Source organism: Semicossyphus pulcher, unplaced genomic scaffold (genome assembly GCF_022749685.1).
Source record: "Semicossyphus pulcher isolate SPU_LCO1_2020_fin unplaced genomic scaffold, fSemPul1.0.p SCAF_4, whole genome shotgun sequence".
Classification (NCBI taxonomy): domain Eukaryota; kingdom Metazoa; phylum Chordata; class Actinopteri; order Labriformes; family Labridae; genus Semicossyphus; species Semicossyphus pulcher.
In genome coordinates, this window is record NW_027211715.1 from 23378584 (window position 1) to 23403517 (window position 24934).

General features: G+C 44.3%; 1 protein-coding gene across 1 annotated transcript in view; it reads right to left on the reverse strand.

The window, feature by feature from the left end:
* ptprsa (protein tyrosine phosphatase receptor type Sa) overlaps positions 1-19661 on the reverse strand; it is a 237093-nt gene extending 217432 nt beyond the window's left edge. Inside the window, exon 1 of the mRNA XM_069679489.1 lies at positions 19432-19661. The gene's annotated coding sequence lies outside the window, so the exon portion shown is untranslated. The remainder of the gene's footprint in view (positions 1-19431) is intronic.
* Positions 19662-24934: the final 5273 nt, after the last annotated feature.

Consider the following 24934-nt stretch of genomic DNA (forward strand, 5'->3'; position numbering starts at 1 on the left):
TTCTAATACTTCCATCACTATGGCCAACCAGCAGGGGCGTTTCTAGGGTGTAGCCTTGGGTGGCATGGGCCCCCATTATCTGCTTGGCCACCCCAGGTGCCAGGCCATATTTCTTAACTATGATTGGCTATATGGCTGGTCAGAGGCGGGACTTAAGTTTTAATGAGCACACGACAAATAAACTCTCTAATACTTCCATCACTATGGCCAACCAGCAGGGGTGTGTCTACGGCGTAGCCTTGGGTGGCATGGGTTCCACTGTCTGATTGTCCACCCCAGGTGCCACAGCATATTCCTTAACTATGATTGGCTATCTGGCCGTTCATAGGCGGGACTTAAGTTTTAATGAGCACACAACTAAAAAAAAACTTTAACACTTCCATCACTATAGCTAACCAACAGGGGCGTGTCCAGGGTGTAGCCTGGGGTGGCATGGCCCCCATTGTGTGATTGGCCACCCCAGGTACCACACCATATTCCTTAACTACGATTGGCTATCTGGCCGGTCAGAGGCGGGACTTAAGTTTTAACCAACTGCAGCAGCTTTTTCTTTGGATTGTGAGATGCATATTCTTTTTGAGCCCTTGAAGAATGAAGCATTGAATATTTGTTTGTTGTCACTCTGCTGTGTTTTCTTTTAATGTAAATTAAATATACACAGAAATGTTACAACGGTATAATACCTTAATGTCAGTAGTAGGCTTTTTTTGGGACATAATTGCTTTGCTGAATCCAAGAGTTAGTATTTTAAAAATAGGATTTAGTATTTAGAGGCCACACCGTGATAATTACACACATCTTAAGGTAATTCATAATGGAGCAAAATTTCTTTAAAAAAAAAGAAAGAAAAACAATATAGGAAAAAATTAAATCCTGTTATATCCTAACAAACTATCGTAATGCAGGATTTTGGCTACTGTATATCACTTATAAACACTTTTGACGGTGGTCCAGGTGCCTGTACAACGAAAGTGCCTCTCATTCTTCTCTAATGGTCTGTTTCCAAGCTCTCCACTCTGCACAACTGAATGAATACAATGGGCATCTGATCCATTGTGAGAGAACAGGGTAGTTTGGCCATTAAAAGCTCCACAGTCAAGTGGATTCATTTTTGTCTGGCCACAAAGGATGCCGGCGCGCTCATAAGCCGCACATTAATATGACCACAGATCAATGAGGCTGCGAGCAGTCTGAAGGTATTGTTGATGTATTGGCTGGATTTACGAGGCTGCAGATGGATGTGGGGTAAGGTTGACTGGAAGAACTCGCATCCTTTGGTATCGCAAACTAGTGTTATCGATAAGCAGGAACGATTAGATAGAAAGAAATAATTTGGATAAAAGGTTTTAATTTGAGAGAGTGCCAGTATGAATTGAGTGATAACGAAAAAAGCTTAGCACAGAAATGTTATATGACCTGTTTTATGAGCACATCTGAAGTGTTTATTTCTGCACATTTTAAATACCTCTGGAATCATCAGTGTACATATGATGGATACATGTGAACACACAGAGGACAATATGAATGAATCATTGATGGGACATTCAACGGTTTAATGATGCCGTTGGAAATGCCACACCAAAACAGCTTGCGAAAATTATTGAACACATTTACAATAACTGTCGACTGTTTGTAGCTGACCTGATTTCATGTTGTCCATTCTTCAATGGTGTAACTTTGTATCTAAAACGCAGGTTAATGCTGACTATTTTTTTGGCTGACCGCCGGAGTCAGCCCTACACATTGGTCTGTATGTGACTGACTGAGTAACTGAGTGAGTGAGTGAGTGACGGTGCTTTCAGAGCCACAGAGAGAGAGAGTTGCGACATCGAAACGGTGGAGCATATTGGACCTCCACTGACGCAACTCTCTGTCTATACGGCTCTGGATACTTTGCAGCGCGCACCTGCTTTCAAACACTTTTGTCATCGCCCTCATAAGGACAGTCCTTGTAACACATTGCCCACAAAAGCGCACATTGACCTGACGCGGTCAGCCACATACTAGGTTTTGACATAGTCTTGTTTTGAAATGAGGAAAATGCCATTTAATCACACTGATTCCGATATTAATTCTAATCCATCCGTTATCTACACCGCTTATCCCGTTCAGAGTCGCGGGGGGGTTGGAGCCAATCCTAGCTGTCTTTGGGCGAGAGGCGGGGTACACCCTGAACTGATCACCAGTCAATCACAGGGCAGACACATAGAGACAGAAACGCTCACATTCACACTTACAGGCGATTTAGATTAGCCTAACGAGCACGTCTTTGGACTGTAGGAGGAAGCCGGAGTACCCGGAGGGACTGTCATATTCGATAAAACCCAATCCAGCATTTTGGGTAGTATCGCAGACCCTAGCTCTAGATAGAACACTACAATAGCGTTAATTGTAATGGTTTAAATGCTGCATTGCTGCATATGGAAACTTCTTCTGGTACATTAGGTCAGACTTGAATGACGAGTAAATGACTCAAAGATTGTCTAGACTTTACAAAACAGTTCATTCAGAAATAGGACAGAACATCTTGTTATTCAACTTCTCTAATCAGTGTGCCAATAGAAACGATACATTATTTGGAATTACAGCATCAAAATGTTACCAATTAAAATCATCTATAAATGTAAGAAGCAACATTTGGGAGATTTATCAGAGTTAGATGTACAGTATGTGCGCTGTATTGACGGAGCTGTAAGATCGAAAGAGGGGCTGCACTTGTGGATGAAATATGCCTCCGAGGTGCTTCAGACGTTCTTGAAGCAACCTTGAAACTGCTTCAGAAGCTTTACAAATCAATATAAAGACATTTCATGACACACCACCTGATTACAGAATCTGTTAAAAAAGGTTCCTTTTTGTGATCAACTCAATGAAAACCAGTCAATTATGACTTCACAGAGCCTCCTTCAGCAGACATTGTGAATAAAGAGGACTTTAAGACTAAATGTCACATTTAATTACGTCTTTTTCTTTCCGTACTTGTTGCTCAGCGCTGACTATTTAGAGATCACCTGTCAATCAAACAGTTCAAGCGCCACTTTGACATCTTTTCCTCTGGTTTTCTCCTCTTTCTTTTGTTCAGCCGGAGTGGATTTTTATTTATAAGAAACTGTCTCAGATTGTTATTTCAAGCGAGCCCGAGTTTGGGGCGTGTTTTTGAGCCGGCATTGAGTTTGACACAGCAGAACGAGTAATAGAAAAACATCCAGTGGTACCCGAGCTGGAGTGATTTTTTTTTTAGGACCTTTCTGTCTGTTACCATGTCCCAGTGTGGGCGGGGCTCGGCTGGCCCCGGGCCCCGGACTATCACTCAGGCTGATGTATAGGTCCACAGGGTACAAATGAAACCTGTCACAACAAGGGTAATGATGTCAGAGTCACTATAGCTCACCGCTGGAGGAGCACAGGAAGGGAGACGCGCTGATAGGAGGATGTGGGGAAGAGGAGAGGAAAGAGGAAAGTAAGGGAGGAACAGGAGAGATAAGGGGGCTTAAGAAGAAGGAAGAGGAGTGAGGAAGAAGAAGGCAGGGAAAGACGTGAACAAAGAGGGAATGAAAGAGAGAGACGTGAGGGTGGATGGATGAACTGAATGGAAGAGGGGAGCAGAAAGAAGATGAGGACAAAAGAGGGAACAGTGGGATGTGTGTGGAAAAGGAGGGAAGGAAGGAAGAAAAGGAGAAGAGAGGTGAGAGACATCTGAGGACAGTGGAGAAGAAGGAGAGGGAGTGGATTTGCATTTGGATTAGTAGAAACAGAGAAGAAGGGAGGTGTGGGAATAGAGCATCATTACTGCTGGAATGTGAAAGTGCATTTCTGACCTTGAGAACAATATTTAGACCAAAAAAAATCTTAGCTTCAGGTTCGTTAAATAGTTTTTTCTGGGGCTTTTATTTTGTAGTTTTCCAGCGTATATTGATTTACCTGAGGAATCGATCAGTGTAACCCACAGCCAACCTCTCCCACCACTCTCCTGTTCACGCCCTCCCCTGCTGTGGATGTAAAAAACGAGGATGTTCAAGTGTCGTTCAAAGAAGAACCAGCGACAGACGTGGAAACACTTATCCAAGCAGCTAAAAACCTGTGTCCTCCTCGCTCTCTCTCTCTCTGTCCTCATCCCCCATTATCATTGACATCATCCTTTCCGTCGCTCTCTCTGCACCGCACCGCAACACACACACACTTATACATACATACACGTACACACAGACGCTGGCTGCATTCTCCGTGGCAATCTCTCTCCATCTCAAGACGTGGCCACTAATGGATTGAAAGTCTTGGAGAAGAAGCAACAGTCATTTAAAGATTAATGTCAGGCCTGGTATTCTGAAGGGCAGCCTTTCCAGCGTGTGTGTGTGTGTGCTTGTGCGTGTGTGTGTGTGTGTGTCCAGTAGAGGACGTGTACATGTCATCCCTGCAAAGATGCCCTCTTCATTATCAGCCATTAGGCGAATGCTCAGAGAGAAGGAGAGGAAGCAGGAGAGGGTTAGCTGGCTGGCCCGTACGAGCACATATCACAGCTTGTCACTTTATTCTCAATACTCATGACTGCATGGCCATTAAAACCAAGGACTTACATTAATTAACATAGCTCACTTTAGTGTGAGTATTAATATGCTCTTCACTGTCTTTCAAATACGCCTCTTCATTGCAACAAACGTCCTTAACCACCGGTGATTTCATCTGCCATTAAGCCCTAAAGCTGCACTGTGTGGCGTTTATCCTGCTTCGGTTTGAGTTTGAAGTATTTAAATTTCTTAAACGCTCCGAATCTGTTCAATTTCTTCAAGTACTTTCTGGTCAGGAAACTGTATCCGTAAGCAGGAAGTGACACCAGCAAGGAAACGAGCACTCCAGACCGGAGCGAGGTAGACTAATCGACCGTCTGTCTCCACCGCAACAACCGCTAAGAGGAGGGATGTTCACGTAGTCGGACTGCAGTTATGACTTCATCCTTTTATGAAGCGTCTCAGATCAGACGCAAAATGTCTAGACAGAAAGTCAATACAATATGTGATTCATTACAACTGGAGATTTAGGAAAGGGAAGCGCTTTTAATTCAAGAGGGAGAAATTTCTCTTTATCAAATCTGCCATCTTTTTATCTTAACTGCTGATTCTTTTGCGGATCACGAGAGTTCGAGTCTGTCCCCGAAAGAGGCCTCATTGCCGGTCACTGGGTTTTCAATTCAGCTCACCGATATGACACCTCACTGGTCTTTATCCTTTCGGAAAGAGGCTCCAATGTGAGCATGTGGAACCATATTTCTAGGTGTAATATGAGACTTCTCTTGCGCCTCTTGCTGTAAACGTGAAGTATCAGGGCATAAGCTGGCAGGTTGGACTTGTCGGTTGGGATTCTCATAACCGGCACATCACATTTCATTTTGAGATCAGCCGAAACATCCTTGAGCGAGACACAAAACCCCCGGCTGCTCACTCTGTTCAAATCCTTCTGAATAATAGCAGCTGAGACAACAAAGCTCTGTTTCGCTGCAAGGAAATGATGAGATAGACAATAAGTGTTGCAGCCTTTCAACCTGTAATTTTCTATTTTGGGGAGCCATTGATCCAACAAACATCTGATTAATTAAACACCAAAGAAGAAGAAATTTTAACTCTTAAAGGAGCAATTGGCCCCTGGAAAAAGCCACTGTCAGTCAAAGCTGGTGTTCTCTGTAATCGATAGAAGCAATAATATTTGAAATTGGCGCCATAGCTGTGGAGAAAGTTGCTCGTGGTTTCGCCCATTCTACATTCCTAAAACACCCAGCATGCACTGCGCCCCTCCCTCTGAAAGGAACGGCCCAGCGAGAGACACTGGAGTGAAATACTACCGTTTTCGCTGCGGTGGATCGTCTCAAAAAAATCATCGGGACTTCAGTCAGCATGTGACATGACTCAGTTATAAATGTGGAATGTTTGGGAGGGAGAACAGGAGAGCAGGCAGCGTTTCAGGGCACCTCACCGAACAAACGATTACATTTCACGGTATGTGTTTTGTCAAGTAAACACTGCAGACATCGGAGGTGGCGTCATACATTGAGGAAGTGTAGTTTGGCGAGCTCCCTGGCCTCCGCCAGATGACGCATTTTACGTAGTCTAGAGGGCCCATTGGAGAAGCGTCCTCCAAAGGCACAAAGCGAAATTTGTTTTTTTCCTACCATCAAGGCATTAGCGCTCCATAATAGCATGATAGGACTGAGGTTGAAAATCGGCGAACTGGCCCTTTAAAGGTAGCAGTCAAAGGAGAGATCATTTGTGGAGCTATTGTCTCACAGTGTCTTTAGATAAATCACCAGCAGAGAGACTTATTTATTGTTTTCTCGAGCAACTGATCATGCCTCATGCAGTGGATATGGACGACGGACTTGCAAATAAATTCTCCAATATTGAACAGCAGAGTAATCTGAGGTGCAGCCACTGAAAAATCCACACACGCAGCAGACGGAGAAATGATTATGGCTGTAAATACAGCGCGCAGACAACACGAACACACACAGAAATACACTTGTGCACACACCCGCACGCAGGAATCCAAAGGACAAAAAGACACACAGGCATGAACGTTGCCCTTCAAACACACACGCTCTTCCCTGTGTCAAATAGCTGCTTTTATCTAATTGAGCAACTGCCCCTGGAAAATATCCGTTCACGTCCCCGCTGCTGCACAGAAAGACACTTTGAACATCTGCGCCGCGTGTTCCTGTGAAGCCAGAGAAAGCGGCGGCCCGAGTTCTGCTAAATATTTAATGGGCCTGTCTGATGGTCATAATCGCTTTTAAGAACAATAGATGAAAACAAAGGGCGCCAGTGAAAAACGGCACCAGAGGTTAAAGCCACATCTCAGAGTGACAGAGCAGGAGGGGGGGGAAAGGGAGGGGGCAGGAAGAGGAGGGAGTGAAGGATGGATAAAAAGGGAGAGGCACTCAGAGCGAGGAAACATACATCACAGGTGACTATCAATGTTAAACGGGACTGGCGTTTGACCCGGGGACGTTATATATGGTCCCATGACAGGCTGTGCACTTAAGAGCTATTTTCGGAAGGCGACACGCAGGAGGAACTAAACTGTACCTATACAAGTAACATCAGTGGAATAATGCAACACAGCTACACTGCATTCGAAAAAGATGTTACTTTTTGTGTTGTTAAAATGTTGCACATAATGTTCTTATTTATCTTTTGTCCACAGTTGTGTCTTTCTGTGCAGTTAGGGCATCATTAGAGCTGACAACAGAATTCAGCAGCTGCATCCTTCGAAGGACGTATTTGAAGGCCGATTGCGTCGCGTGGAAGACTGTCACATTTCAAAGGCTCCTTAAGATGCAGCCGACAAATGCATCCTCCTTTATCCCGAGCCACGAAGGATTCATCAGTTGCCTCCGTCGTATCATGATATTCACTGCGCGCCATTTCAAACGAGATGGCGGACTCTCAAGAGGCCGAAGAATACACTTTTAAAATGTAAAAGTTGTTGGTTTCAACCTATTCGAATAGCTAACGATACAAATGTTAAAACAACGAAGGGGCCTTGAAGCTTTACATTATCTTTAAGATAATACCTTAAGTTACGTGTCCTAATATTTTTAGCATTATTACTTTTCGCCTTTATTTATCCAACTGAGCTAAACCAGTGTCCCACATGTCATTAGTTATGTTTGCTCATTAGCCAGCTAGCTACTTTTTGCTACGTAACAGGAGCAGCGTTTGGTGACGCAAACAGGAAATCCTCCGTAGACCAGACTGTCTCATTTTAGTTTGGCCTTAGCGGTCAACACAAGCTATGACACATGCTTCGTAGCCTGCGTCCTTCAAATGACGCAGCCCCTGAATCCTGACACAGCTCATACCTGAGTATAGAGGTTTGTATCTTAACGGATCCATGTGAAAGTGTATTACTTTCATTTTCTGTGCTGAAGGGCCGGAGCATAAGAAGGACATACTGAAGTGTCAGTCAAACAAAACTGTTCATGCACTGCAGAGCACAGGATGAGAGCAGAGAGCTTTCCTGTGCCAAGTTTATCTCTGTGATGTCAGACGGATGTACGGAGAGCTCAGTCATACACAGAGAGTTAGTCCAACTGCGGGAGCGCCGGAGCTGGGCAGGTTGAATTCGCTGCTTTATAGGCTGGTAATGCTGATGTGGTGTGATGAGTGGTTATTTAGAATCAGTACATCATTTATGTAAAATGTAAAATACAATGTGCAAATAATTTAAAGATGATGTCAGGTTTCCTGTACACACATATACTATTAATAGGCCACAAGACGTAATTAAGTGGAGTAATTTTAGGGTTTATATCCAATGGCGTGCCAATGAGTGCATTCTTATTATGCATTCATACCTTAATACATAATGTATTATTATGGGCACATTATGATAATCACTTAAACATTATTTTTATATTAGTATTTCAGGTTTCTTAATGCGTATGTAAATGGATTTTATAAAAAAATGTTTGATAAGCATAATTGAATATCACCACGTTCATGTTTTTTGTATGTACGACTAATGACTTCTAAACATTCATCACGTGCGTAATAGTTATTGTACAAAATGTGAATTATTCAGTAGGTACAAATTCCTTTCAGTCTTCGTATTAGCGGAGAAAAGCCAGTCCTTTGATGAACTTTCTCTGTTTTGTTTCCCAAACTGAATCTATATTGTTGAGATCTTCATTTCATAATTTACGAAGGCGAACATTTAAAACTTTTGAAGTCAGGGCCGCCGAGGAGAAAGCAGCTGAGGGGGAGCGGGGGGAGACAACAGGGAGATGTAAATAACAAGACAGGAAGGGAAGAGGAAGAAAACAACACAGGCAATCAGTGGGGAATGGGATGATGTTGAGCTGGAGGAGAGGCAGAGAGAGGGAGCTTGAGGAAACAGACGGAAAAGCGGCTGAGAACACAGAAAAAAAAAAAAGGAGAAATAGCTCGAGAAGCAAAGAGGAATGACGGACAAGGAACAGGAGGGAAAAAATTAAGTCGATTGACGTGAAACAGGAGCAGGCAGCCAGATAACCAGAGTGCTTTCTTTTTTTCTTTATGTCAATTAAAAGAGCACTTTAAAACGCAGCACAGGAGGAGGAGGGAAAAGGATGTTGTTGAGCTGAGGTTGCGGAGAGGCCGCTCACCCTGCCCTTCTGCTGCCTGTCTTCTTGAGAGTCTTGAATCCACTGGTGTCGCACTGAACTGCTTTTCCTCTAGAACACTCCAAGTCTGAAAGCAGTGACCTAGCCTCCCCCCACTTACTCGCTGACCGTAAACATAAGGAGGGGGAAAGATGACTTGGGAAGAAAACATGCCTTCCATCTCTCTGAACATGAATCAAACTGATGAACGGGACAGCTCTGAAAAATTGGCAGTCCTATTTGGGGGTTTGTCAAAGGTCTGACTGATTTATTCGGCGGGGAGTGATTGAAGGGAGGGTTCACAGTGTCCATGTTTCCATTCAGAACGAAGAAGAGCAAGCTAGGGACGACTGGAAGGAGATTCTGTGTGCATTTCTTGCTTTTCTGACTCTAGGGCTCGAGTGAAAAAGAAAGGGATGGATGCAGGGAAAGAAAAGGTCAGAGTTGGGGGGTAAAAAGGGTCAGAAGAGAGATTGAGAGAAAGAAAAGTGAGGGGGACAGGGGCAAAAGTGGGAGAAAGCACGAGGGAGGCAGTTAGATTCACCTTCCGTTAGCTGGCCTGCCACACACTGTACCACAAAGCAGTGCACCTCCCAAGGACAGAGAGCCAACTACCTCAGAAGAAAGCAGCCCTGCCAGCACTTAGCCGGGCCTCATAAACAACCAGCTAGCATTTGTCACTTCCTCTTCACCCAACAAAGCGACAGCAGAAATAAATTACCTTTAAGTAGACCTTGTTCCTCCTCCTCTCCCTCAGCGTCCTCGTCTCGCATCAGCAGCAGTTCTAAGCTAACGGTATGAAAATCAACAATATAAGGCTGTAGCAAACTAAGCCTGAGTTTAGCTATCACACTGGCAGCTAGCATAAAAGTCTTCCTCCTTGTATTCATCCTACATTGTAGTTTCAATAAATATTAAAGCATCCAGTCCATATCAGAGGGATCTTTGAGTTGGAACAGTGGAATTAGTTTGATTTGCGACATCGACAAACAAGCTAGCAGTGCCCACAACAAAAATCATATGACCCTAACATTTTTAAGATCAAAATAGAAAGCTAATTCCAACATTGTACTTTCAGTTATGTATTAAAGCATCCTGTCCATATCAGAGGGATCTTAGGTTGGAAACAGTGGGATTAGCTTGATTTGCTACATCGACAAACAAGCTAGCAGTGCCCTAAACAAAAATCATATGACCCTAAGATTTTTAAGATCAAAATAGAAAGCTACATCCTACATTCAATTGAGTATTAAAGCATCCAGTCTGTATCAGAGAGATATTGGAGTGCAACAGTGGGACTAGCTTGATTTGCTACATCGACAAACAAGCTAGCAGTGCCCACAACAAAAATCACATGACCCTGACATTTTAAAGATCAAAATAGAAAGCTACAAAGGACAGCAAACAGGAGGACGAATATAAATAGAAAACTTTGGCAGGGAGTTGTACTTTTTGGAGATATTTTTCCAAGCCAAATCAAATTCACTGACGAGCTAGCAGAAGAGTAAAGTTAGCCTGAGTGAAGCAACTTCCTGCACAACTGAGAGCTCTGCAGAATAACAAAAAGCACAACTAAACAAATATTTTGTAGCAACAGAATGTTCTAACCCTTCCAGGAAGCAGAGAGTTCCTTTGTAATGACAGCTTAAGAGAGAAAACATTTCCAAACACTTTCTCTTTGGTTGAGAGTCAGAGTTCAGACAGGGTGTCGTGGGAGTGCGGGAGGGAATGCTAATCCCAGCCCTGCATCTGCTAAAGGCACCTAATGGAAGGTAAAAGTCTGACTTGTGTCAGGGCTTATGAAAGACTAAAACGCAAGTATGCTAACCTCCCGCACACTACCCCCTCACTTTCTCCAAACCCCTGAGCTCTGTAGCACGACCTGAACTTTCTCAAAAAGCGCTCCATCACCCCATCTGCTCCTCCACAGCTGTGATACACTCTCTTTTTTTTTTTGCCTCATATCTATTGAGCCCCTGTCAAAATAAGAACAGGCTACCCAAAATTCCTAACATACCAGAAATACCACAATTTGAAAAGCAACATCCACACATCCATCATCCTAAATACTGCTGGACAGGAATCGCTAAACACAGAGCACCTGGATGCATTAGCCGCAGGGGCCACCCATACACAAAGATCTGTGTATGGAACCATTCACCAAGCACTTGTACCTCTGTTAACGATGTTAGCTGTCTTGTTGGGGTGAAAAAACGCCCCCCAAACACTACAAAATGTGAAAATGAGGACAGTTTTCCCCCCCTTTCTCTCTTTTCTCCATTGTAATCATAGTATAAACACCCTGTTTGCTTTAGGAGCTTGGCTTGGGTCCTGCCATTAGCAGCTGCTATTGAGCTAGCCCCTGGAGAAAACACAGGTTTGTTAATCAAGCAAAGGCAAAACAATTACTAGAATCCGATAATCAATGGGCGTGGACAAACAATAAATCTTTGGTGGCTGCTCCAGAAAAGGTCGTGGAAAATGGGTTCCTACTAATTAAACAGAAACCTGCTGGTATGCTATCGTTAGCTAATAGCTTTGCCGCTACACCATTTAGCCCATCTGATTAGGCTGTTTGACACAGCCGATGTAACAGCCATTACAAAGCCCCTTTTTTTTGTTTTTCCTGCATGCTTGCAGAGCTGCTGCGAGACTTACAGCTCTATTCCTCGGAGGACTTGGAGGTTGCTTCTCCTTTCGTTAGCAGTGAGAAAATCAATGTTGGTGTCTAACTGCCAGAGAGTTTGTGTTGCAATGTATGATTATACCCCTAAAAATCATTCAAAATAAAACGTCTGCGGTACAAAAGTAAGGCAGATTGTGCAATACCTATTAATGCATGCACAAATGGAGAAAAGATCATATAGAAATTGTGGATATTTGACTTAAAGTCCTCTTATGTAGCAGGAAAAGCCTTACAGGGGTCACTAAGGTCTGAGCCCCTGTTAAATAAGGGTACACCTCCCTTAAAATGCGCATAGAGATGGAAATTGAAACTTCACTTGTCTTCGCTCTGGATCAGAAATCCTTCTTCTGCAGCAGGCGATGGCTGGAAAGCCTAATAGGGTGCTAGGAATCACAGGAATAGGAGGAGAGCTTGATGGTAAACGGCGGGGAATCAGGTAAGACAAATCTGTCTGGATTTATGAGAGCCGCGTGTGAGCTGCAGAATAAAGACCAGGCAAATAGAAAGGGGGGTTTACGATATAAAGCTCGGCGCGCTGCAGAACAAAATCATGATATAGAAATATCTATGAAAAAGGGATGAAATGATGTTGTCCATATTATCTTTAAACCAACTGGGATGACTCCCTTTAAACATCCCGTTTATAAAGTCTGCAATGAAGGCCGAGTTAAAGAAAATTATCCGACCACAAAGAAAGATCTTCTCCAATTTTCTTCAACAAAACGAAGCGGAACGCGAGACGACCCGTTATTCTTTTGCTCTTCTGTCAAGAGTTGCATGAAAGGTGGTATGGAAGAAATAATGATCGACTGCACAGGCAGTCAAGCTTACATGTCTCCACTTAGCACGATAGCAACCATAACTCTGCCATGATCAATAGTTGCTCATGACTTGCTTTCAAAGGGTCCAATCCTCCGCCCTCTTCCTCTCCGTCTATTCTCGCCTCGTTTCCAGTCAACTCTTCCTCCCTGTCCATCCGTGACACGACCTTGTTTCCTTCCATGCTTCCTTACATCCTATAGCTTAATCTTTCCTTCCCTCCATCACTTACTTTTTCCTCTCTTACTTCTTTTCCACAGATCTCCCACCTTTCTCCTTTTCCTCTTCCTCTCCATCATTACTTTCTCCATGAATCTCGTTTCTCTTATCACCTTTCCTTCCTTTGCCCCCCCCTCTCTCTCTGCGTCATCACTCTTTCATTCATTCCTCTCATTTGCTTTCAGCTCTGTCCTCCTTAACTTCTTTGCCATCCCTTTATTCCAATCATTACTCACATCTTCCCGGCATCCCTCCTTCTTCTCACCTTCCTGTCTCCCGCTCCAATCCCTCTTTCTCCTCAACTACCTCTACCTGCGTGCCTCATCTAACTAACCTCCCCTCCATCTCTTCCACCACCTCTCCTTTTTCTAAAACCGGTCCTCTCCCTCCATCCTCCCTTTCCCTACCCCGTAGTCTCCCTTGCTCCCCTGCAACCTGCAGTTCACAGGTTTCCCAGGGCACATTGTTGCGTCCCAGCGGAAGCTTGCACAGCATTCTTCCCATAAATAATTGAAGAGGCCCCACATGGCCAGGCACGCTCAGTCTAAATGGATTATTCTGGGAGAGATCAATGCCGGTCTGTGAGGGTTTTATTAGGGCCTGCAGATGAAACGTACAAGGCCACCGCCAATGCTCTCTCCTCTCTGTCTTAATTCCGCCCTCCTCTAGCGTGACATTCTCAGCACCTCTTCCTCGTCTGCACCTTCAACCATCCACCCACTCCCGGTAAAGACCCCGCCACGCCACTAGAAGACCCTGGCAGACGCCTTACTGTACAGATCTGAATTAAACATAAACGACCATCCAAGACAGTGCATGAATCATTCATTCTTTATGATGCCTTCCACTGTGATGCAGGCCACTAGTAAACGGGCGAGACAGCATTTTGTAATTCCTGCCACTGTCAAAATGCATCATCCTCACAGACCCCCGCCATCATCAGCCCCCGCTCAACAGCGTGACGGGAAACATGCGGCGATACCCACTGGAGTTGTCATGGGCAAGAAAAGGGGGGGGGGGGGGGGGGGGGGCTGGGGGTGAATTGCTACCGTGACCTTCAAGAGTTACGACCCTCGGGGATGGGTGGCGGCTGCAGCGGCGAATAACCCTTCTGTAAGCTTCTCTCCCACGAGGAGATTTACATCTGCCTCATCCAGCGAGGGCTCGCCTAATTGTGTGCTTTCCGGAAAACACCCCGTCAAGCTGGCAACCAGGGGTAGCTTGTTAGATATGCAGATCTACCCGGTGCACACGCTAAGTAAAGAGAAGATGAATCCCAAACTTAACCCCTATAACATCACGATTTAACCCTGATCTACATATCTTGCAATGCTACAGCAACGAGTTTCATTAGGCATTAGCTCCGAGCATGTCTTAAGCTACCACAGCTTGTAAGTCCTTTTATTGTTGACCAGAGGTTTTCACACGGTGAGGCAGTTGGATTGGGCATCAAGGCAAAGATACAGAGGTTAAAGGCCATGAAGGTAGCTAGCTTTTAAAAGCCTAAATGTGTGACAACATAAATACTTCTTCCTGCCTGTATAACTCAGTTGAATCAGAACACACAGACATGATACACACATTTTTATAGAGAGTGTGTCTTACAGTTTACAGTATTATAACGTCCTATGTCCACTGTGAGAAATCCATTTAAAAAGCATATAAACATTCTTTATAACAGCAGAACTTCCCTGGGATATCATTAGCTGTATTCAGTTTGAAGGCTGTCCAATGATAGTTGTTAGTACATCCATGGGTTTACTCCAAAGGCTAACTGGCAGTACATACTTCTACATACTTTCAATGGAAGTAAAACATAGTAAGAAAAATAAGTGCGACTAAATCCTTGAAAATCCATCAATACATTTCCAACATCAGAATTAACCGTGGGGGTTGCATTTTGTGTCGTGGGGGCCTGCTGTGTCAGACTTTGCAGCGCTCCCATCCAAACATTATAAAGGCTTTTCCAAGAAGGCTCTTAATACAGACTGCAGTTTGCTCTTCCCACTTGTCCTCTCTGACTGAGTATTTTAGATGACACCTGAACACATTTGTTGGCATATTCTCAGCTTCTCTAAAAACACACATCACCACCGCAATTATCCTTGAGTTAAGAGCCTTTTAACGCTTAAGACGCTGCTCTTAACCTGAACTAAGACTCCCGGAGAGATTATGATGTGTTCTCCTCACCGGTGAAATTAGACCCCGACAAGGTTACATTCTCCCTCCGCTATACACACTTCTTTGATTGCTGTGAAAACAACATAATCAAATCTTTCATGCAGAAAATAAAGGCGCGCAGGATGCTTCCTCCTGCCGCTTTAACCCTTTCACGTTGTTCGATTTGGACTGCGGCTTCCAGGCATGGACAGACGTGGCTTTGCGGAGTGGTGTTTAGAAATGAAGCTTAACATATTTGACAGGGGGAGAGGGAACCTGAAGGCTATTAACCCCCCGTCTCTTGTATCTGCGTGGTCTTCCTCTCCTTCCCAGGAACGGAGGCGGAATCATACATCACTCCAGGATTGCCCATCTTCTGCCTTTCCTGACATCTTGGTGTGTACCAGGAAGATGCGTACACATCAAAGCCATTAAAATGTCAAGCTCGACGGTGGGCTTAAACCAGGTCAGAATATTCATGCAGAACTTGTGAATAGTGCATTTTTTTCTGCCCTCATTCTGGCAGTCAAAGCTGCGTCTAAAGAGCTTATGTCTTAGCCATTTGAAATGACAAACCAGTGTTCAAAAGACACGAGGACAATTTCCCCTCTCTGCTGTTAGAATATTCCAGCGCTCATTTGCATATGGACTTGACGACCATATGCTTCCTGACAAGATTTACAGTACAATACGGCACCGTTGGACAGAAGGCTGAGCACAGAAGCGCTCTGTCACATTACACAAGCCCTCCTTTGCTTTTCTTCATCGATTAACGTGATTGGAATAACCTCGGCGGTGCCAACAACTGGTAGTTTGGATATAAGCAAATGACTTTGATGTGTTTGCATGTGGCTGAAGGATGGGAGGTGAGGATGGGATACTCTGAAATGACATTTTGCTACTTAGAATTTCAAATTCTGTCACAGGCGGGGGAAAAACATGAGAGGCACAAAAAAAAACAGGCCGCTGTTTATCTTGAGGTGACAACTAACAAGCGCTATCGTGGTAATTAGACTGCCGCAGTGCACATGGGCGAAGCTCTCCATAAAGTGTGCTCATGATTAAATATTTTTCTCTCTCTCTTCCTTTTCTGTCTCCTCTCGCTTCACACAGAGCGGCTTCTGTTTCCTTCTCGGACGCATTAACGACACGGACCTGTAATGTCACCGCAGAGTAAGACTTATAGCTGTGTGTGTGCAAAAGCAGGTGCACGTCTGTCTTTATGTGCATTCGCGACGTGGCCCCGGCTCCTCGCAGCCCAGCTTGTGACAGGTGAGCATGATTGAAGTGCGTTTCTGCAGGAGAGAAAACAACAGATACTTCAGCATGCCATCCAATCACCCGTCTCATACATATACAGTGAGGCCGGTTGATTTATGTCAAGCTCTGTGAAAAGCCAACCTGCCTCGTCTCCATTACCAAAAGCCACCTCACAAAAAAAAGGTGACCTGTGCCGCTCTGCACTTTTAGAAATTAAATAGGCTTTACAGTGAGGGTTTTGTAATTTCAAATCTTTTGAATTTGCTCGGAGAGCTTTTGAGAGAGCGGCGTGATATCAAAGGTGTGAGAAAGAAAAGGATCTCACCTCACACCTCAGCTACCTGAGCTGCTCAACAGGGTATCTTTAAGGTATCAAACTCCTTTGGGTTTCTTTGAGGAGCCCTTTCATCCGAATGCTAACTTGAGCCTGAGAGTGGTTCATACAATTCCATTATGCTAAAAGTAATCCTTAAATTTAACTGGAACCTTAGAGGCAGTTTCAATGAGGCACTACTTCTAGCAGCGTGCGGCCTCCTCTGCATGTCCAACACAGGTTATTTGATTGCCCCATGAACAAACGCTTGGTGAGGAGACGCTTCATAAAACGTGTCCAGCCCATTAAGTCTGAGGGAAAGACTCCGGTAATAGCCGTCCTTCCTCTGGCCTGTCTGTTCAGAGGGACTGCCTCCTTCCTCTTCATCGGGCGGCACCAAGAGGATACAGACATGACGAATTATGATTCAAACTGAAGTATTAACATCTTGCAAATAGTAGCCGACACTCCCATGGGTGCTATCTTACATAGAAAAAGATGTAGCATCGCGAAGACAATCAGAGAGCTAATGCAAATCTCCCTCTGTGTACGCCAACTCGTGCATTACATCATTTGTTTCATCACTGTGGTTCGGCTCCACATCTTTTTATGTCTTCCTTTGCAGGCGACCAAACTTTCCTCTGTTATTGGAAAAAAAAAAAAAATGTGCATGAAATATGGAGAAGGCAAAACTCAAGAAGCATATGATTGGTTGCCAGAATAAATCTGCGGTGGCATAAGTCTGAATATAATTTAGAAAAGGACTGTGGAGTGTATGCAGAGAGGTTGCTGGGTGCAAGTGAGGGCTGTGCGTGCTCCCTCTCATACAAATCCACTGGTGGGTGTTATACCTGCCTTGCTCTGATGCTCCTGGGCACACTGCTGTGTGTGTTGTGGAGGGGAGAGAAGGGAAGGGGAAGGGGGGGGTCACTCCAAATTTCTCATGTGACGGAGCATAACAGGGAATTGTAATGCACAGCAACATCATAAATTTGATTACATTACATTGCACTGCAAGCCTGTAAGCCATTTCCAGGCGCCATAAAAACGCTATAACTAAGTTACCACGGGTACAAAGAAAAATGAATAAAGCCATTTTCTTTTAACAACCCTAGCGCTGGCGAGATATTGTTCTCTCCTCTGGCTTTTATGAGCTTTGCAGACGCGCGACGCGCTCGTTTCGATCGAAGCAGGAGACGGAAGAGGATGGAAAATGAACAATACGGAGGGAAATAGACGAGAGTTTGCTGTGGCAATTGTTTAGACGTGCAACTCCAAATGAAAGATGCGCTGTTATTCGCTCATTAGATATTCAATGTCCTTTAATGCTTTAAAATAATTAATCAGGATGACGAAGGGGGGGAAAAGGAGTGTGTGCACTGCTTTTTAAGACAAGAATGGACACACATATGGCAGCTTTTATAACGTGATCTTTACATGCTTTGTATAACTGAGTCTTATTATGCAGCAGCAGGCTTGTGCGTAATTTCAGACATAAACGACAAATTAGCAGCAAAACCAGCTCCACTCTGAAACAATGACCACTTAAAAGTTTGAAATTAAGATATTCTTGAGCCATTCTGTCCACTTTCATAAATCACCATCAAACATCCACGGAAACACGAGAGTCTTTACACACGGGAGTGATTTGCATTGTACTCGGACTTTCCAGCATTCAACAAGGGCATCACCTGCACTTCGAAAAAGTCAGTGTCATTGCCGTGCTGGCTCCACCTCGGTGGGGCTGTGGAGAGCTCGAGTGGCGGTGGCGCACCTCGAAAAAAAAAAAACTCCTTTCTACACGCCATTGAGAACGTGATGCGCAAAGCCGGAGTGTAGGGATGTCGACCAAGACTACAGTACTCGTCAAAAAAGTCAAACATTTATACCTAAAGCTTTAACAGCACATCAAAGAAGCGGTCTGCACACACACACAAGCAGAGAGAGAGAGAGAGAGAGAGAGCGAGAGAGAGGAAACTGAAATATCGACAATGGCATTTCCGATTGATGCCTGCAAGAGGAATTAGATGTCTCATGATCTACGGGCATGTTCTCATACAAAGCAGCACACGGGTGACTTGGCTAACGAAGCACCCCCCTGTGGAGATGCACTTGTGAAATGCCCCCCCCCCCCCCCCCCCCCCCCTTCCCCAAATACACACACACACGCACACACACACGCACACACCTCCGCCCGACCAAAAAAAAAAAAAAAAAGAGATGATTCAGAAATATGCGTTTTGCTCCAAAGCCGTTCAGCACATTCACTCAGACACATTTTTGAGGATCTCCGTTCCTCCCTCTGCCCACAGAACCACCCTGCTTTCTTTTCTCTGGCAGATTAAATTGTAATTAACTCTCAGTGAGGGAATTGAGGGGACGCCCGTGCCTGCTACAGGACCGTCGTTCAGACTGATGGATATCCTTCATACCACAGCAGCAGATCTGCTCTGCTCACCAGCAGCAGCAGCAGCAGCAGCAGCAGCTCTGCGGTGGCGGACTCAGGTCTCCCGCTGAGTCCCGGACTGTGTAGCATCTCGCTCCATCGCAAAGCTCAGTGGCAGCTTAAAAAAAAAAAAAAAAAAACCTCTTTGCAGTATTCTGAGATGCTGCTCCTCTTTCGGCACTTGCCGGAGCCTCAGTGCGGGTGTTAAAACGGCAGAATAACGCACGACTCGTGCGCTCTCACACCATGCCCACATGCCGATTTTTTTGTTTGTTTAAGCATTAAGACAGTGACCAAGCTGTGATTCAAAGTCAGAGATCCAGTAGGGAAAAAAAAGAGCTGGGAGACAAAAGTAGCCGGGCAGAGTGAGAAAAAAAGAGGAATGGAAGTGTTCCTACCTTTTCGTCAGCCTCGGAGTTCCTCTTTCTTTTCTTCCCAGCTTATAAACCCTCACATCTTCATAGTTAAAACAAGCAGTAATCCCCGGGTTTGTGTTAAATGTGTGCGTCCCCGCGGCAGGTCCAGTGAGGAACAGATCAAAGGTCCACTCTGCCGGGTTAAATAATGTTTTTAAAATCCCACCCGAGGAGCGCAGGTTGCTCAGGACGCGTCTGGGTGTACGGCAGGAGGAGTCGCTCCCTCAGCAGCAGCCGCCGTGCGCACTTGGAGAAACCAGAGCTCTGTCCGCGCAGGGAAGCTGAGGGAATGATGTCATGCGTCCGGCCCTCCCTCTCCAGCCACCCCTCAACTCACGGCTCTCTCCATCTTCTCTCACCCCCTTTATTTATCATCCCTCTTTCTTTGTGGCTCGTGGTTTTAACATTTGCACTGAATAAAGCGGAAAAAAAGATTTAACATGCACTTTATATTTTAATCTTGATTTGGGGATATACTACTTTAACTCAGTGAAAAGTAATATTGTTTCCAGGATGTAAATGAACACAATCGCTAATCTTTTCTCGTCTTTTTAGCAGTTGAAACATGTTTTCCGTATGTTTAAAAACGCTTTAAAGCTCAGACTCCAGCCTGTATCACCTGCTTTGGGCGATATTTTTTTGCAGTGCTCCACTTGACGTGATGAAGTCACGCCGTTCCCCCACGCCTCACTGAAGGTATCGTCCAGTGGCATCGTCAGCTTGCCTTACCCGGGATAAGAGGGGAGGTAAGTCGGCATGAAACCGACCAATGCGCACCGCGCGCACAGTCAAGACAGCCCCCTCCTCCCTCCTCTCCTCCCCGGTGCAGCCGGTGCATCTTAAAGATAAAGCATCATATCTGCTTATCGGTGTTGTAGGTGAAGTTCATTGTGTATATCATGGACTACACTGCAAACAAAGGCGGATTTAACCACTTTATTGGCCTTGTTTAAAATCGCTGGTAGTGAGGAAACGCTGGTGTGAATGGGTCTTAAAGTGTCTTCAAATGTATTCACAGGCTTCACACTGGATGAGCACGCTATGAGGTGTTTTCGGCATACCGACCCTGCTCCTGGCTGCTGGCTGGGAAGAAAAAAGCAGCGAGGGCATTTAATCAATCAACTTCAACTGCAGGTTTTACTTAATCAAATCTTTAAAGTGGCAGGGCCGCTTTCCTCGCCTCCTTATATACTGGTTCACAGAGTGGTCATTCATGCGTCCCCTTAACGCATGGGCCTGTTTCTTAATGGTGGACTCGAGTCGTAGAAAGAGAAGTTCTGTCATTTATCAGGCCACCGCTCAGATTGTATTCACATTGTTCTCATCTGTATTTCATTGGTGGACAGAGGACACACACGCTCGCAAACAAATACATTCACTTACACATCTGGGCACCAGTGAGAGTTGAAGTCGGTGGATTTACATGTGTTTTGATTGCAGCCATGCAAACTTGATGAACTGGGAAAGCGTCTGGTGCGACTTTCGCTGAACAAAATCACAATCGGCGCCCAGTTAGTGACACGTTCTCCATCAGCCAGCAGTGGTCGGTCTGCCAGAGAGGGTAGGCTGCGCTAAGCGGCTGCTGTTCAGGTCTCTTCAAGTGTTGCGAGTAAACAGTAATCTACTATGGCTGAACAAACAAAGAAAAGATCGATGACTACAGATACAACTTCAACATAAGTGAAATTCCAAAGAATAAGAAACAAATTCGGAGCTCAGATGAAGGCAAACTAAAAAGGAAAGTGACCGGAAAATCAAGAGTTAAGACCGTAACAAAGGGAGCCAATCGTGGTCGCTAACTAACAAGCCTGGGACACAAAGATCTGTGTGATACACAAGAAGGTTGCTGGTCCAAATCCTGGTTCGGCTGTGTGGCGTTTACATGTTCTCCCCCGTGTCTGCCTGGGTTCTCTCTTGGTAGGTATGAAACAACTCTACCGATGATAAATGTAATACTTTGCCAGTTGTGTATCCTTGCCGTAGGCCTCTTCCAGCCTCAACAACTCTGGAAAACTCTCGTTTTTTTTGTTTAGCCCAGAATTATAAATCAAAACATGTACATCAACCCTTCAACTTGATGAATGCGTTTTACCTTCCACACAGTCACCTGTTTCCATTTTTTTAATCTCTTCTCAAAACATAAAAAAAAAAAAGTGACTTTAAATGTTCGAAGTGATTGATTGCCCTTGTGAAGCTCTGATAGATTGTCATATGTAAGTGACATGAGCTGAACGTTTGGCAGTGATGAAAAAGTCAGCCCGATTTTGTCAAGAATGGACCTGACAAAATATGTGTCAGATCCTTTAAAGATGGCAGATCTGAATGGATGTGTGCATCATGAGACGGGGGAACAAAGAGACGAGAATGGATGAGTAAGGAACTGGAAAGTGGCCCAAAAGAGCAAACGCTTTTCATGATCCTCTCTCACCCATGGAAGTGTTGAAGCTACTCTGTAACCACAGAGCTAGACAGGAGCATGTGTGTGACCTTTAAGCCAAACTGAAGCATTTAATTCCCCCGGACTGATAATTTGATTGTCCTTTGTCTGTCTTTGCCGTTACTTCAGATAATTGGACGTTCCTCTGATAGTGTGTGCTCATGTCAGTCAGGGGGCATCCTGAGCCAGAAGTCAACAGGAATAGTTTTTAAATGCAAATGAGGGTTTTGGTACTATTTTCCTCTCTCGTGGCATTTCAAGAGGTGACGTTACTGCAACGCAAATTGCTACATTTCCATAAACTCGCTTTACATCAGCGAGGAATCAATAAAACAGTTAATGCAATGTTACCTGGTTTAAATGTCTTTTGCAACCTTGCTGTGCCTTTCAGGTGAATGAATCACTGTGAACCTCAGTGATAAATAAAAAAAGCCAGCTACTACAAAGCATTAATAGGAGGCAGTGTGTCTCAGCTGCAGTAGCCTGTTTCAGGGTTACACCGCTAGCAATGAAAAAGGCTAAGGCCTCTGGTTTTTAATATGTCTTCCTCAGTTTATCTCAGAGCGAGGGGAGCAGAATTCTTTTGTTTGTGTTGAGCCTTTAGTCGATTAACTTGTCCATCTCAAAAGCACAGAGAGAAGAAGAGAGAAGAAGCTAACTGCTGACTGTCGTGGCTAAATGCTAGCAGGTTATTGATATCCTCCCCCTGTATAAGTTACAGTACATGATGGCTAACCTGAATTAAAGGTGTTGTTAAACTTTAGCCAACACTTCCAGCAAGTCACATGACTAAGGCCCTGTTTGTATTAACATGCCTCCCGGGTGATCCGATCTCAGGCGGACAGCTCTGGGAACATCTGTCCACACCTTGCATTAAAATGCGTCTCCACATGCATCTCAAGCGAGTGATAGCACCTCGCTTTATTTGCAAATAAACACACTGACTACATCATTATATGTAATATCAACTAATAAAACATTGTGGTGTAGACTTGCAGCAGATGGTGAGAGGGAGCGGGAGGGAGGGAGCAGGTGTATATGGAAAGAAGTGTTGACGTGATGCAAAACTTTCTCCGAAGATTAAAGTTCCGATACATTTCTGTGGTTTCTCAGTGAAGTGTATGAACTCGACCGACTGGAGCCTAAAAAACAGACAAATAGATGCACGTTACATATGCATTATTATAAACTATGATAAGCTGCTGGTGGGTCACTTCTCTCGCCCACATCCAGGTGTTTTCTTGCACATAATCCCTGAATACGCGGCAAGATTTGCCCCTTATTTAATGCGAATCCTGCTCTAATGAACAAACGACGTATGAACATGCTTGGAATGACATGAAAAATAATACAGCCAAAAGATATTTACGAGACGCAGCGGGGAAGTGCTCAATCTGAACACATTAAACATTAAATCAGGCCTAATTGTGCCTGATATACGGAGAGTAGGCGGTCCCTTTAATGTTGCCCAGGACAAATTCGCGTACGCACTGCCAAACGATAAATGCATCCCAGACCACATTTGAATGTGGTCTGAGTGATTAGATCCTAATGCGTCCCTAAATGTGTCCTGGGTGTTACCAGGTGTAAACAGGGCCTAAAAGGTGAACTCACAGTTACTCATACGTTTGCAAATGTCATGGACTTTTGATGGAGTGTTTGTGGTGACAGGTGATGAGTATAAAAGTATTGGGGCTGTTGTGTCTTCTGATAAAGTGACACCCACGTTTGGACCTCCTGCCCTGAACATTTCCTCTGCTTGCTCGAGCTGTCCTGTCTGTCTAAATAAAGATAAGGGAAGTAGTCCACACACTCTCCTTTCAAACCAACAGACTGCACCTTGTCTTTGATCATCTCCCTGCTCCTTCTCTTTCCCACCACCTGCTTCCATTCTATCAATCACCTGTTCCTGTCCCCCCCCTCCCTCTCTGACCTTATCCTGCACAGTTGACCTCACGTCTTCATACCTCCTTTTTCCTTTCCTCTGTTCACCTGTGTGTGGGAAACACATGCCACTCAGCGTGGCTGGATGAGTGGTTTAATGAGAGGAGAAGTAATGGTCTGTCACCTTTTACTGAGCACCGGCAATTAAGAGCCAGCAGCTTGAAGAAAAGTCAGACAAGTCCATTCATTGATTGGTGATTGTAGAAATGCTGCTAAGACTACACGATACACTGAAAGAGCTTTGACTCAGATTAAGGATAAAGGTAATTTACTTCTGTACCAAAAGAGGGCTGGGTAGCAATTACAGTCCAATTGCAGATGAACAATCTGACTGAACTTATACACCTTCCTATCACTGAAGGTTTTTCATCTTTTTATAAAATTATATTCTATTTTATGTCGCCTGCGATATCATCTTTGCCTATTGAGTTTTAGCACATTTGATTTATTTTATTTGACTGTGAAGCACTGTCTGGCTGGTGTCCCTGAAAGATGCTTAATGAATAAACTTTGTTTGCTTCATAGCTTAATAATAAATGGGAAAAAAACCCACTGGTATAAGGTTAACTTTAGAAGTTTAACAAAGATATCTTTCTGTCGCAAGAACAGGATGTTCCAGCATAACTGAATGGTTTTTTTTTAATCTAAATGTGATTTTTAAAGGCCCTCTGGATACTTTTTTTGTTGCCATTTTTAATATTTATTTGCAGAAATAAAACGAGAATTGTATATAAAAAACGATTTAAATGGTAAATGAATGGTAGTATTATTTTTGGCCTTTGCCTTTATTAGATGCATAAGTGACTAGAGTTGGAAATGAGGAGAGTAGAGAGAGTACATGCAGCAAAGCACCGAGGGTCAGGGCAACACCCAGGGCTGCTACATCCTGCCTGCATTTATGGGGAGCCTACGCTAACCACTGAGCTAAACCGAAGCTGCAGTGTCTGTTTTTCTTTCTTTTGATTTTTGTTGTTGGCGCAGTTTTCTACAATGTTAAAAAGTAACATGTCAACTGTCAATCATTAGATCAGCACCAGCAGTCCCAGATTTCCATATTCACTAAAGGCAGAATAACCTCTTCAAACATCAACAACCGATAGAAAA